This window comes from Macaca nemestrina, chromosome 14 (assembly GCF_043159975.1).
Source record: "Macaca nemestrina isolate mMacNem1 chromosome 14, mMacNem.hap1, whole genome shotgun sequence".
NCBI lineage: Eukaryota > Metazoa > Chordata > Mammalia > Primates > Cercopithecidae > Macaca > Macaca nemestrina.
Genome location: NC_092138.1, coordinates 115,641,828 through 115,654,030, shown reverse-complemented (window position 1 = coordinate 115,654,030; position 12,203 = coordinate 115,641,828). Strand labels below are relative to the sequence as shown.

Below are 12,203 nucleotides of genomic sequence, written 5' to 3'. Positions count from 1 at the left end.
CCACGTGTCCGTCGGGTACCGAACCACCCAGTTCCATGCTGGGACCACATGGATGGGGAGGGGACACCGTGGCCACCCCCCTCCCCCGCCCGGCGTTGCTCAGTCATTCTTGTGCGGCGTACAATCGCTCGTTTATAGGAAGAATGCTGACCATATATTCTGGTTTTCCATGCACAATACTTCACTAGGAAAGAATGCAGAACTCACCAGAATGAGTACACACTGCAGTTTTCCTTCCCCGTCAACCAAACCTCTTCCCAGTCGTTGGGAAACAGGATGGCGGGGCTCTCCTGCCCTCCCGGCGCCTGGAGAAGGCACAGGTGGCCCCAGCAAGGTCTCAGACAGATAAGAGTCCCAGAGATCGAACCATAGGGTCTTCCTACCTGAGACAGGGGCATTTGACAAGGCAGCTGTGAGTCTGGAACCTGTAGCCAGGGCCCGGCACCTCGTGCTCAGGGCACTCCACTCACCCTGCAGAATGAAATCTCAACCCGGGATGGACGGTGGAGGGAGTGCTGCCTCTCACGGGCGAGGGCACAGCCTCACCCAGCCACAAGGCTCTCTGTGACACAGGCTGAGCTCTGGCTCCTGGGGGACGGCACACACGCTTGCAACGTGAGGTTTCCTTGCAACACAACGTTCAGATTTAGGAGGGGAAAGATGAGTTTCAGATGCTAAAACTAGTCTTCGGGGACTTTTCAAGGAAGAGCGATGGCCTGCTGCTGGGCCGGCCTTTGGGAAAGGTTTTCATTCTCGATTTCCAGCCTGACGGATGCTGCGTCGTGCTGTTGATACGTGAAATGTGGCCTGTGACGTCCTGAGGCCTGGAAATCCAGATGTTCCCCAGTGTAGACTTAACAACTCAGGAAAGACAATCTGAGTGAAATACACATTGCAGTTTTTAAGAACTGTTTTTAAGGAGACATGTAACAAAACGTGACTCAGTGAATGATCACAAAGTTTGCATCCAGGTGACGGACACCCGGGTGAAGAGGTACAGTACGACCATCTCCCTGGAGGCCCTTTGTGCCCCTCCCACCCTCATTCCTTCGCCCTTCCCCAGAGCGGCGGCCGCCTGCCTGCTCACGCTGCCTCCGTCACCGGGATCCTGCTGTGGGTGAATCTGGAGTCTGGCTCCTTTTACTCCATGTGGGCGGACTCCCCTCTGCTGCTGGGCCTGGCTCTTCTTCATTCACTCCCATTGCTTATAAGCACATGGATGCTTTTTAAAAGGAGAAAAGAAAATTAGCCTGTTGTCTGAAGGCAACAATCCTGCCTTGTCCAGCTGAGAACATCTGCTAGGAGAGCTTGGGGCTGTGCCTTGCAGGGAACCGTGAGAAGCAGGGTAGGCGGGTGTCTGTCAAGGGAGAGGAACCAGGGATTAGGCCAGAAAAGAGGCGGAACAGGGAGACAGGCAGGACCAACACCATCTTGGAGGCTCGGCCAGACCAGCCACTCATCTCCACCAAGTCTGATGCCTCCAAGGAGCTGGACCCTGGAGAAAGCTGCAGGGCCGGGAGCCTCTGGGACTGAAGGACCCCACCTCCAGGGCAGCCCACTCTGGGGTGGGACAATGGCCTCCTTTGCTGCTCTGTGGACGATGAATGGCACTCATGTGTGACTCATGCCGCTGGTATTTTCTGGCTGATACCAGTGAGCCGAAGGCAAGAACCTTAGCTACTAAAGTCTGCTCTCACTGCAAGTCAGCAGCTCCCTGCAGCTGGTGAAAGCGGGCGCCGCAGGACAGCGCAGCCCTGCCCCTTGCACTTCTCCAGATTTCACTTTTCTTTTAATACTATGAGGATGAAAGGACAGAGGCTAGTCTAGGATTGAAAACATGGGCCAGGCGTGGTGGCTCACACCTGTAATCCCAATACTTTAGGAGGCCAAGGTGGGCGGATCACCTGAGGCCAGGAGTTTGAGACCAGCCTGGCCAACATGGTGAGACCCCTGTCTCTACTAAAAATGCAAAAATTAGCTGGGCATAGTGGCACATGCCTGTAATCCCAGCTACTCAGGAGGCCGAGGCAGGAGAATTGCTTGAACCCGGGAGGTGGAGGTTGCAGTGAGCCGAGATCACGCCACTGCACTCCAGCCTGGGTGACAAAGAGAGACCCTGTCTCAAAAACAAAACAAAAAAACAGAAAACATGACACTCCCTCCCGGCACTTCGAACACCACTATGACATCTGTGCCCCCTGCCCAAGTCCTGTCCTGCACAGAGAGGGCGGAGAATCCACATGCGAGGCACAGAGAAGCCACACAGGCCTAGCGAGGGGGGGCGGCCACGCCCACCCCACAGAGGCCATAGGCTCAAAATCCTTCCACCATAATCAGCTGCTTTCCTACCAAGAAACAAAAGCCTGGTGCACGTGCAAAGGAAGAAGAGAGCGCAGATCTAAAACACCAAGACGTTCAAAGTAACTACGGATGTTTAACAAGAAACGCACAGGCCTACATGAAGAAAAGTTAGAAACTCTATTAAGTAACCTAAGACAAAAATGGAAAAAAGAGGAAATTCCTGGCGCATAGGGGACTCATGAAAAGTAAAACTGGGCCAGGCACAGTGGCTCACGCCTGTAATCCCAGCACTTGGGGAGGCCGAGGCGGGCAGATCACTTGAGGTCAGGAGTTTGAAAGCAGCCTGGCCAACATGGCGAAACCTTGTCTCTAGTAAAAATACAAATATTAGCCGGGCGTGGTGGTGCACACCTGTAGTCCCAGCTACTCAGGAGGCTGAGGCAGGAAGAATCTCTTGAACCCAGGAAGTGGAGGTTGCAGTGAGCCGAGATTGTGCACTCTAGCCTGGGCAAAACAGCAAGACTCTATCTCAAAAAAAAAAAAAAAAAAAAAAGAAGAAGGTAAAACCGTCATTTTCTCCTAAAATTATCTACAAGTTCAATTCAATCCTACTAATTAAAATACCTCTAGTAGTATTCTCTGCGGTGGTGGAGGGGGGCACTTAACAGATGATTTTTATTTCAAATAAAATAATTCATGAGAACAGACCAGAAAATTCTGCTCCTACGTAATGAATTGCCTAAGTAGCCTTCTGTGGTATCGAGGTCACCTTGGCACTAGAGCCACTGATGTGGCTGAGCAGAGTCCAGAAATTAGCCCAGAGAGACATGTGGGATCTTAGATTTTGACACATTGAGGAGAGAAGACAGACTGTCCCATAAATTGTGGGGAGGCAAATGCCCCGTCATTCAGATAAACAAACCAGAAGGAAGAATTGAATTCTTACCACCCTCCTTACCCCAAAACAAATTCCAGAAGGACAGAGTTTAAAACATGAAAAATGACACATAAAAAAGTAGGAAAAGGCCACGTGTGGATTTAAAATACAATCCTGGAGCGTGAACGACGATTCTAGATGGTACCAAAAAAGTGATGTCAAAATGTCTATTGATTGGAGTACATGAAACGTGAAGGTTCTGTATAGCACACACGCACACATATGTGTATACACACCTGTAAACACATGTATGCTACATGTATGTATGTGTGAATGCGTGTATACATACACACACATATGTAAATATTTCACATATTATTCAAATACGATGACAAACTGGACAAAAAGAAAAATTGCTACAGGATAGACCAAGGCTTCAATTCCATAACATACGAGAGCTTGTACAAATCAATAGGGAAAACAGTGGACAGGAAGCAGACAATTCAAAGGAAGGGAAAACAATGAGGCTATGTGTATTGAGAGACGCAAACTCAATCGATATGGCTTTGCTGTGTCCCCACCCAAATCTCACCTCGATATCCGCATGTGTCAAGGTAAAGATAATTGAATCGTGGGGGAAGTTTCCCCCATACTATTTTTTTTTAATACTTTATGTTCTAGGGTACATGTGCACAACACGCAGGTTTGTTACATATGTATACATGTGCCAAGTTGGTGTGCTGTACCCATTAACTCGTCATTTGCATTAGGTATATCTCCTAATGCTATCCCTCCCGCCTGTCCCCACCCCACAACAGGCCCCAGTGTGTGATATTCCCCTTCCTGAGTCCAAGTGCTCTCATTGTTCAGTTCCCACCTATGAGTGAGAACATGCGGTGTCTGGTTTTCTGTTCTTGCAATAGTTTGCTGAGAATGATGGTTTCCAGCTGCATCCATGTCCCTACAAAGGACATGAACTCATCCTTTTTTATGGTTGCATAGTATTCCATGGTACATACTATTCTTGTAGTAGTGAATAAATCTCACAAGATCTGACGGTTTTGTAAATGGCAGTTCCCCTGCACAGGCTCTCTCTTGCCTGCTGCCATGTAAGATGTGACTTTGTTCCTCCTTTGCCTTCTGCCATGACTGTGAGGCCTCCCCAGCCATGTGGAACTGTGAGTCCATTAAACCCCTTTCCTGTATAAATTACCCAGTTTTGGGCATGTCTTTATTAGCAGTGTGAGCACACACTAATACACCAACTCGAATTATTTTTGACTCATTCTACTGGCAACGGTTAAGAAGTATTCAATACCTGGCATTGGTGTACAGGAGGAGAGGTGACCCTCGTGCGATGCCATGGGGGTGCTCGCTGCCAGGCCAGTGTGGTCACAGATTGGTATCTAAACTGCACATACCCTGCACCCTCAGCATTAGAAACTCTACTGCAGTGGATTTCATCTTTTTACAGAGTCAGCCAAGATGTACCCAAGAGAATGGCCACTACCCCATTGCTTAAAATGTGCGATGTTGCTCAGACACTTAGGGCTCGAACGGTGAGTACAGCTCCAGGTCCTCCGGGAGCATTAACTTGATCCTCACAGCTGCTTGCAGATTAGGTACCCTCCTCATCCTCATGACACAGACGAGGAAACAGACGCACAGAGAGGTTCAATAACTGCCCAAGGTCACACAGCAGTCCCGCCTTCTCGCCAGTCATGGCAGGGCACAGTGAAGGAGGGGTGTGAGCCTCATGGTACACAGCCTGGCGTGCAGTGGGTGTCCAAACCCTGCCTAGTGCTACTGTCATCACAGTGGGCACGGGGTGCTCTGGGCAGTAGTTCATTCCTTGAAAGGACTTAGATCTCCCTCCCAAAAAGTTTGAGGTTGATCCTGCTTCGCTAAGCACTCTAACAGCAAATTGTAGGGTGGACCCGATGCAGGGTTGCAGTCCTGTAACCACCAGGCGGATCTGATGACTCTGCTGTGTCCTGAGACCGTCGCTGTCCTGGGAGGATGCCACAGGGAGATCCCAGCATCCCGAAAAGGACCGTTAATACACAATTGCCCAGGGGATCCGTGGATTCTGGACGAGGGGCCTTTTCCTCCCCTGCAAAGCCACAGACCCTCTGGACCCTTGAGCCTAAGGCCGAGTTGGCCAGGCGGCCTGTGACAAGCATGACCCTCCTCCCCTGCACGGAACATTGATCTCCAACGAGGCCACGGGGGCTACGAACGGCACTCGGCCATTTCCAGGAAGTGATTTGAAGCCAGCCGTAAAAGTTGGGAGTGTTCCCCCTCCTCTGGGTTCCGGCTCTGGAACTGGTCCAGACCAGCTCCCCACACCCTTGGCGGAGGTTCAGGAGGATTTTTGCCTCTCGTTGAACCGGAGAATCAATAGGGGGATTGTCCCACAGATGAGAAGGTAGGTCCCGGGGTCGCTGAAATGATGACTCTGGTTCCTCCCCAGGCAGCGTGGAGGTCCCTCTGGAGGTCAGGGCCTGGGGAGGTCACGGCCTCAGCCCCCAACAGCTACAAAGAAGGCAGGAGCAGATGCCTCACATATCCATGGTTTTCGGTTTTTTTCACCCAGGAAGTTCCAGGTTCTTTCCCTGGTGCCAGCCTTGGACCATCCACAGGGCCCTCAAGCACGTGGGAAGGGGGTGTCTCCAGGGGCCACTCTGGAGATCCCCGTGGGAGTGTCCAAGCCCAAAGCTTCAGGGCCCTGGGGCTCCCTCTCCTGACAACTGCTTCACCCTTCCTGCTGGTAGGGGAGCACCCGGTCCCCAGGTGGGACCCTCCTCTCGGGAGAGACCCACAGCCTAGCTCCAGCAAGCCGGCGAGTGTGTGTTTGCAGCATGGGGGTGGGAAGGCCGCTCCCTTGATAAGGAAATAATTGTCTGTAGTTATTCCCGGTACAGTCAAGACCATCTTGTGCATTGACATTGACGCCCCTCTAGAAACATAACCTTGAGGTCGGTGAGGGATGGTGGGGTAGGAGCGCGTCAGCCTTTCAGGGGAAGCCTGCACTGGGCCATTCACTCCCCAAGTCGCCTTAGAAAGCTCCCTTCTCACTCAGTCCTCAGTTTCCCTAACCGACCAGGTCTCATTCCCTTCCAGCTGTGCCTTCTGGGCTCCCCCAGGTCTCTTGGGGCATCTCCTTGGGGTGTCCAGGTAAGGTGGTGAGAGCATAGCTGGCCATGGCAGGACCATGGGGCGACTGTGAATTTCCCTGTGGGACAGGGAGGAGGTAGGACACAAGAGCAGATGGGCTGGGTAGGGAGGTGGAAGAGGGGGATGTCCATGGAGGGGCTGTGAAAACGTCTGAGGTAGGGACCTCCCGTGGCCCAGTGCACAGTGCTGAGCGAAGGGCAGGGGAGGGCACCCAGGCAGCACCCCTCAAGCTGAGGCGCCCCCAGGAGAGGTCCCAGAAATCAAGGGCCCAAGAAACCCAGCACTCCAGGAGGAGGACAGCACACCCCCGGCCCCAGCCTCAGAACCAAGTTCCCAACAACAGTTCCCATCCTTCTCCCTCGGCCACAGCTGGGCAGCAGCTGTTCGTGTCTGAAACCGTCCCCTCTCCCCCCACATCCTTTGCTTAGGGTGCTTTTCGCTCCAGTTGAAATTTTGTTCCAAATGGTAAATATTTTATTTCCATCTGCACGCCTCCCATACAGATGACTTTAACACAATACAGAAAAATACCTTTTGCTCCTCAGTTGAGCCCAGGAGTCGAGATGAGTTCTCTGTGCAGCCAGAGGGCACGCTTTTGGTAAGATATCCCACCTTCCTTTCGATCACGATAAGCCCAGGGAATGTGCTTCTCCGCTCCTGCCCTCCAGGGCCTACTTTTGGGCTTGTGAGATGACATCATTCGGGCAGGGAAGCAGCATCCACACGTGGGTTTTCATTCTAGTCCTGTCTGCCCGGTGTTGGCATGCACCTCTGAAACTCCTGCACCAAGTGCAGCACAGTGGACAGGAGTCTGGACAAAGTTGCTGGGCTGCTTTGGGAAAGTCACCTCCCCTCTCTGATCCTTGGTTTTTCCTTCCGTAAACTGGAGGTGAACACAACAGAGCCCATTCCACAGATTCTTGCAAGGACAGAATAAAATAATGCTTATGAAATGCTTAGCCCACTGCTAAGGCTGTTACAATAGCAGCCACTATAAATATGGAATCTTAGAAATGCAGTCCGCCCCACGTCAGCTCACTGACGGGGGAGTGGTGCCAAAACCGTGCTGGCTGATTTGCCTTTAGCGACTTGGATTACAAATGAAGCAAAGGCTGTGGGGCCCGGGAGGGGCCCTGGCACATCAGAGTACCCCCAACACTGCATCAGCACCACGTGCCCCACATGCATGGAAAGACCAGCCCCGCTGTGGATGTCCCTGTCCTGGGAGAATGAATCTAGGGACCAAGTGGCGGCCTCTCTGTCCACCCCAGCGTGGCGCATGCTCAGGGCCCTGGTACCCAGAGATCTTTTGCGGGTTCATTTCCAAATAGAAGGCTCTGCTGAGAGGTGGGTTGATGGCAGCAATAGGGTCGGGGAGGGGCTGCTCTGTACCTCACCCCTGGACCCACTGGTCCTTTAAGAAAGTTCACACCCGAGAACAGCTGCCTCATAAATTCGGTTTTCATTAATTTCCTGGAAGATGATGTTTTAATTTCCACATGGTCAGCCTTGGGAGACCTGGGGAAGGAAGGCCGAGTGTAGAGTGGGTCCTCTGCAGTACCTGGCACCCTTGTTTTTATGGATTCCCACACTTTCTCTTTAATCATCTCCAGCCTACAATTCTGGCACCCAAAGGGACAGGAGCAAGCTGATGGAAAAACCCCAATTGCTTTCTTGGAGTGAGAACCCAGTTTAGAGCAGCTCCAAGAGTCACAAAGGGGGAAGAAGTCAGAACCCCACAAAGGACAGCCAGGCCCCTCCAAGGGCTGGACATCGCTTCCCTCCGCTGAATGTCCATCCCAGGGAGAAGGTCGCCGCAGTCCACGTGGCACAGGGAAGAGGAACCTTCAAACATGCAGCGACAATGCTGTGTTCGGAGGGAGACAGACTCTGCCCAATTCCGAAAGTTCGTAGTTTTTTAATTTTCTTCGGGTTTCCACAAAACCTCCAATAAACAATAGGCTAGCAGGGTCATTTTTAGTGTGAGGCTGGGGTGTGGACGGGGATGAGGTCATGTAGCCTGGGCTGCTGGGATCCTGGACACAAAGAGAGCTGCCTGGTGCAGTCCCGCACAAGCAGAGTGCAGAGGCTGCTGCATCTCGGCGGGTGTCAGGCTGTGGGGCCAGCGGGCCGAGCAGGGTGACAGAGCTTGAGGGCTCCAAACTCTTCCTTTACTTTAAGATACTGCCTCCAGCTAAAGTGCAGGTGGCCCCAACGTAGCAGCCCAAGGACCTGAGTCTCTCTGGACAGATCGACAGATCATAAGGCCTGGTGGTAAGGTGCACAGGCTCCCAGCCAGACCCCAACTGACAGTGTGACCTTGATGAGGTCACCTATCCTCCCTGCCTCAGTTTCCTCATCTGTAAAGTGAAATTCACAAGACCACTCGCCCTGTGGGGTTGCCATACAGATTCAATGACCTAAACTCTGTAGGCGTTCAGAAAGGGTCATGTCACGTGGCAAGTCCTTCCGAGGCGCTGGCAAAATTCAGCAAATGCACCGGAGGCCCAGCCAGGAGGAGTACAGCGTCCTGACCCTGTGGGAGACCAGATCCCCCGCTTATTTCAGACAAGAGGAAACCGAGGCCCAGGGGCCCCTTGGGCTTGTCCAGTTGCCCAGCTTGTCGGCCTGAGCCCTGCTCTGTGGACAGGGTGTCCCCGCTACCCCCGCTCCAGCACGTGCTCTGCTCCTGGAAGATGGGAGGGGGCACAGAACCCCCACTCAAGGTCCGCTTCTGCCTGACCCTGTGTGCCCTCTCCAGGCGCCCTGGTGCTTGCAGCTATACCAGCCTCTGGGCGCTTTACAGACCCTATGGCCTCCTGGGTCTTCACATCCCAGCTTTGAACCCTGCTCTAAGCAGTGCCTTGACCTGCCCTACCCGGGACAGCCTCGTCCATGTCCCCAGACCCACCCAGCTCTGTAGGGGCCACATTCCAGACTGAGAGGCTGAGCCCAGCTTCAAGGGCTTGGAGTCAGCTCGTTCAAGCCAGCACCGCCAGCAGTCCCCGCCGATCCCACCCCCGCTGATCCTGGCCCTACCGATTCCTCCCCCACTGCACCTGTGCCACTCTCACACTCCAAAATGGCTTATTTTCGTTGTTCACTTGGGGGTTCTTTGGGGCATTTTTTTAAGTACAAAATGTTTCCCAAAAATATAGAGCAGCAGCACTGTCCAGTAGAGCTTCCCCGATGACGGACACGTCCTATATCAGCCCTGTCCAATTCGGTAGCCACTGGTCCCTTGAAATGGGGCCACTGTGCTTCTGGACCCGCATTTAAAGTCAATCTTATTTTAATTCACCTCCATGTAAACAGCCAAGTATGGACCGTGGCTTCCGTATCGCACAGCACAGGTTTAGAGAAGGTGACTCGGAATTAACAGATCTCACTTTTGTTAAGTTTCTGTGACATTTCAGTTTCCCCAGAAGCAGCCCCTGACATGAGGACCTGAGGATGGAGAGAATGCTGGCGGGGGACCGGGGCCACCAGGGAGGGGAGTGGCCGTCGAGACAGCCTGTGCAGCTCCACAGCCGGGCGTGTGCCTGGAAGAACCAAACACACGGACTCCAACAAGTGTGTGTTCACTGAGGTTCCTAGAGCACAATTCATAGAAGCCACAGGTGGAAGCAGCCCAGATGCCCCTCAGCAGAGGAGGGGGCCACACACGGTGGTCTCTCCAGACAACGGGATGTTCCTCAGCCATGTAAGGGAACCAAGTTCTCACACAGACGACCACACAGCAGAGCCTCAGAAAAGAAGCCAGCCCCAAGCCCACATGTTGTGTGATTCATCTCCATGAAATGTCCAGAACGGGCAAATCCTCCAAGACAGAAAGCAGATCTGCGGTCACCAGGGACTGGGCACTGGAGGGGGAATGACGGGGGTGATGGCAGACTCGCGGTCACCAGGGGCTGGGGGCTGGAGGCGGAATAACAGGGGTAATGGCAGATCCGCGGTCACCAGGGGCTGGGGGCTGGAGCGGGAATAACGGGGATGATAGCAGACCTGCGGTCACCAGGGGCTGGTGGCTGGAGGGGGAATGACGGGGGTGATAGGAGACCCGCGGTCACCAGGGACTGTGGGCTGGAGGGGGAATAACGGGGGTGATGGCAGACCCGCGGTCACCAGGGTCTGGGCGCTGGAAGGGGAACAACAGGGGTGATAGTAGACCTGCAGTCACCAGGAGCTGGGAGCTGGAGGGGGAATAACGGGGGTGATGGCAGACCCGAAGTCACCAGGGGCTGGGGGTTGGAGGGGAAATAACGGGGGTGATGGCAGACCCATGGTCACCAGGGGCTGGTGGCTGGAGGGGAAATAACGGGGGTGATGGCAGACCTGTGGTCACCAGGGGCTGGTGGCTGGAGGGGGAATAACAGGGGTGATGGCAGACCTACGGTCACCAGGGGCTGGTGGCTGGGGGCTGGAGGGGGAACAACAGGGGTGATGGCAGACCTGCGGTCACCAGGGGCTGGGGGCTGGGGGCTGGAGGGGGAATAACGGGGGTGATGGCAGACCCGCGGTCACCAGGGGCTGGGAGCTGGAGGGGGAATAACGGGGGTGATGGCAGACCCGTGGTCACCAGGGGCTGGGGGCTGGAGGGGGAATAACAGGGGTGATGGCAGACCCGCGGTCACCAGGGGCTGGGGGCTGGAGGGGGAATAACGGGGGTGATGGCAGACCCACAGCCACCAGGGGCTGGGGGCTGGAGGATGATAGGGGTGATGGGACATGGTACAAGGTTCTCTTTGGAGTGATGCAAATGTTTTGGAACTGGACAGAGGCGGTGGCTGCCTCACATTATGAATGTACTGAATGCCATTGACCTGCTTACTTTAAAACGGTTACCTTTACATTACGTGAAGCCAGTTCCCAGGGAGGGTGATGGGGAGCCCTATGCGGATGCTCTGGAAAAAGGGCCCAGAATTCCCTTCCCTCTCAGGGTAGGGAGCTGGGGTATGTATTCACCAATGTCCATCTCCAGCCCCACCATGATGGTGAGGTGTGCCAGGGACACAGAGATGCAGCCACGGGGGGCCGGGCTGTCGGAGGGGGTCCCTGACGGGGGTGGGTACAGACACTGCTACCCTTGTTTCTTAATGCAACAGTGATGATAAAGCTGTCCAGCCTCGAAGACGCACCCTGCATGCCTCCCCTATCCCATCTCCCCTCCCCAGAGACCCTATTCTCCTGGGTGCATGTTTGTCATTCATCTGTGCGATAGACAGAACGGTGGCCTCCAAAGGTGTCCCAGTTCCTGGAGGTGGGAATATGTCACCTGATTTTGCAGATGTAGTAGAGCAGTGAGTCCAGTCTAATTAATCGGGTCCATAAAACAGAGAGGCAGGGTGGTCAGAGTCAGAGAGAGAAGACGTGAGGATGAGCGAGTCCAGTCTAATTAATCAGGTCCTTACAACAGACAGGCAGGGTGGTCAGAGTCAGAGAGAGAAGACGTGAGAATGGAGACCAAGGCTGGGGAGAGAAGATGCTACTGGCCTTGATGATGGAGGTTGGGCTTGAGAGCCAAGGACCGCAGGTGGCCCCTAGGTGCTGGAGGAGGCACAGACAGGGACTGCTGTCCAGAGCCCTGCCCACACCTGGATTCTAGACCAGGGAGACCAATGTTGGACTTACGACTTCCAGAGACATAAGATAATCAATATGTGTTGTTTTAAACTATACATTTTAAATTTACGGCGATTTGTTACAGCAGCAGTAGGTATGGCATTTGTGAGATGTATGAAATTGAATATACATATCTTTCTTTCCCTGACTTTTCTCCCTCAATTATATTTGATTTTCATCCATGGCGAGGTGCGCCTGGGGGCACCCGGAGCCATTATCCACGCAT

General features: G+C 53.6%; 1 long non-coding RNA gene across 1 annotated transcript in view; it reads right to left on the bottom strand.

The window, feature by feature from the left end:
- The window catches only part of LOC105471886 (uncharacterized), a 131,546-nt gene that overhangs the window by 70,671 nt on the left and 48,672 nt on the right, over window positions 1–12,203 (bottom strand). The window contains exon 3 of the long non-coding RNA XR_011612910.1: window positions 384–1,222. This is a non-coding gene — a long non-coding RNA (uncharacterized lncRNA). The remainder of the gene's footprint in view (window positions 1–383; window positions 1,223–12,203) is intronic.